The sequence below is a fragment of the Vicia villosa genome, linkage group LG5 (genome assembly GCF_029867415.1).
Source record: "Vicia villosa cultivar HV-30 ecotype Madison, WI linkage group LG5, Vvil1.0, whole genome shotgun sequence".
Classification (NCBI taxonomy): domain Eukaryota; kingdom Viridiplantae; phylum Streptophyta; class Magnoliopsida; order Fabales; family Fabaceae; genus Vicia; species Vicia villosa.
The window spans coordinates 126,356,562-126,359,970 of NC_081184.1; the positions used below are offsets into that span (position 1 = coordinate 126,356,562).

At 35.3% G+C, this 3,409-nt stretch overlaps 1 non-coding gene across 1 annotated transcript; it reads right to left on the bottom strand.

Annotated features, from left to right (window-relative positions):
- Positions 1 to 3,038: 3,038 nt before the first annotated feature.
- Positions 3,039 to 3,145, bottom strand: LOC131608324 (small nucleolar RNA R71). Its single transcript, XR_009285590.1, has one exon. It is a non-coding gene; the product is annotated as a small nucleolar RNA R71 (small nucleolar RNA).
- Positions 3,146 to 3,409: the final 264 nt, after the last annotated feature.

Here is a 3,409-nt window from a genome sequence, read left to right on the forward strand (position 1 = left end):
CATGGTTTCCTCTAACTCAGAGGGTCCTCTTTGATAACCTTGATTATAGTGTGGAAGCCTTTGTTGTTGATATTCATGGTTAGCCATATGATACTCCATCGCATCTTCCGGTGTGCACCATCCGATATCATGAAACTCATTAACTTGAGGTGTCAACTGTGACACACTTTGAAGGAGATACTCCATTTGTTGAGTTAGGATCTCGTTTTGAGCATGAATCGCAACATTTATATTTGGGTCAAACATTCCGACCAACAAAAATCTACAAAACTAGCAACCAAGTGAAATAACAAGATAAACAAATAATTAAAAAAATCAAAATTAAAAGACTATTGCAATAACAAAATCTAAAATAAAGTAACTAACTAAAAATCTAAAATAAAGGAATTAAACAAAAACTCTAAAATTAAGGAACTAAACTAAAAATCTAAAATTAAGTAACTAAACAAAAAAAATCTAAAATTAAGTAACTAAACAAAAAATCTAAAATTAAGTAAATAACTAAAAATAATACGACTATTACAATGCGTGCAATATTGACACCAGTCCCCGGCAACGGCGCCAATTTGTTGAAAGTATTTTGGGTAAATATTTTCTAATATCGTATCCACATAGACTGAGTTTATATTGCTGCCGTTCTATAGTCAAATTATAATGAGTAGTGAAAAGTATTGGTTTTGATTGTTTAATCTCAAATTGCAAATAACAGAATAAGAATTAAATGGTTAAAAGCTTAAAGAACGAATAACAATGGTGATGAATATGTTGAGTTCTAGGGTTCATCAACCTATTCATATGCAATAATCAATTAATCCACAACTAAACATCATCTAAGTTATTATCTTCATTCATCCTCAAAACTGATATTATGTCTAATGATCAATTTAGAAACACCTCCACCGATATGATATTCGATCTCTCAAAATAACTATAAAGATAAAGGGAATTAACCACGATGATTTATGAAAACTTCTTCAAAATCTCATCTCTGAGTATTAATCAACAAGTCAATATAAGAACCTAGGGCAAAAGTATAAACCCTATCTCTCGATTGATAGTTTAACAATGATATAAAATAAAAGCAAGGTTCTTTATTGATAATAAAACTTAAACAATTGTTCACAGGAATTAATCAAAGTAATTGCATCTTCATAGGTTGACTACTACCTTAAACTCAAAACAATGGGGTTTAGCTATCCATAGACATGAAGAACACACAAGACTTCATAGAGGGATTCATCTTCATCAAGGGAATGTCTTCAATTGATGTTGAATTCTCCGTCGGATGTTGTTTTCTGCTCTGGAATAGGATTGCTCTCTGAATTTCGCTCACCCAAAGATCTGGTTCTTATGAGGATTATGGCTTCTATTTATAACATTTATTCTTTTCACGCAGCCTCCGCGGCGCGGCACGGATTAGCGAGGCGCGAGCCCAAGTCAGAAAGTTAAGGCGCGTCTCGCCCCTTTTTGTCGCGGCTTGGCCTTTGTTTCACCTTCCTTCTTTGTGATTTCTCCTCTCCAGAATCTCCACACCTTTGTGTTTCTTCATCTTTACCTTTCAACATTAAAATCTGCACAAATAACACCCAAACTGATACAAGTAGCTCTACATTAGCATCAAACCTCTAGAGTTCAATTCTAACCATAAAATCCTTAAAAATCATAAGATATGTTTAACTTCAGATCAAAAGGTAGTCAATTTAACACATGAAAATACTGATAATTCAGTCCTAATAGTGTGTTTTTTGGAGGTCAAGATGTTCTTGATCTCATCAATGACTGCTACACGGTGATTGCAGCAGATGCAGCAAAAGTGCAAAGAAACACATTGTTCTATATCCGTCAATGAATGGATACAAAGGTGTTTGAGAAGATCGCGGATGTGACGATGACGAAAGCTGCATGGGATATACTGGTGTGGTGCTATAGAGGTGACGCATCTGTGGAGAAGGTGAAGTTGCATTCTCTATGCAAGAAATACGAGAATATCAACATGAAGAACAATGAGAACGTACAAGATTAAATCTCCAGAGTGACTTTGATCACGAATGAGATGAAGACTTGTGGAGAAAATCTCTCTGAATAAGTTATCATTAACAAGGTACTCAGATCCCTTACTCCTCAATTTGATTACATAGTTGTAGCCATAGAACACTTTAAAGACACTAGTACCATGAGAATTGAAGAACTTCATAGTAGCTTAGAGGCATAAGAGTTTTGTCTGACTAAAAGAAACTCTAAAAGGGAGTCTGAATAGGCTATGAAGGCTTATTTTGTTTAGAAGAACAAGAAGCAAGCATGCATGTGACACAATATTATTTAAAGAAACAAGTTTTTGGCACCATTATCGGGAATAGATTTAGTTACATTTCTGTTTTTTTTTATTTTATAGCATTTGAGCTTTTGACGTTTGCTATAATCTGGGGTCAGGGCAAGTTTTTAGCTATTGTATGCACAGGTCGTTACGTCCAGTTTACAATGGATATCCTGAACATGAAAGAACTCTCAGAGCACTTAGAAGACAACAATGTGTCGCGCATCCACCTTAGAATCCAATAATTGTTAATTGGGAAAACTCTGATTTCCCATAAATACCCGAGGAAGTAGTACAAGAAGAGGAGATCCCTGTCAAGGCTGATAATGACATTATTGGCATCACCAATGATAGGGCACGCAACATCGGAGACTATGCTCTATTTGACCTAAACGACATGAGTATTGATATCATCTTACAAGAAATCACTGCGGCCCAGTTTGAATTCAAACCTATGATGTTTCAGATGCTGCAAACCATTGGTCAGTACTCAAGTTCTCCTAATGAAGATCCTCATTTTCACTGGCGATAGTTCTTGGATGTTGCTAGTAATTTCAAGATTCCAGGCGTGACTGATGACGCCTTTCGATTAAGGCTGTTTCTTTATTCTCTAAGGGATAGAGCCAAGAGTTGGTTGAATTTCTTAGAGCCTAATTCCGTTGCCACATGGAATGATCTGGCTGAAAATTTCTTAGCTAAGTATTTTCCTCCTTCCAACAATGCTAAGATGAGAAATAAAATCACTTCATTTAGGCAAGGAGATGATGAATCCTTATTTAATGCTTGGGAAAGATTTAAAGAATTGCTTAGAAAATGCCCACACCATGGCATACCTATCTGTATTAACCTTGAATTTTTTTTACAATAGGTTGATTCCTTTTTCAAGGAACATGCTTGATGCCTCAAGTAGTGGAGCTTTTTTGTCTAACTCTTATGAAGAAAGTTATAGATTGATTAAGAGTATTACGGCCAACACTTATCAATGGTTTGTGACTAGAGCTACTACAAATTCAAATCAAAAGATACTAAATAGAGTTCATGAGGTTACTGAGACAACAACTCTTACTGCTCAAGTAGCTCAGATCCACCAAATGA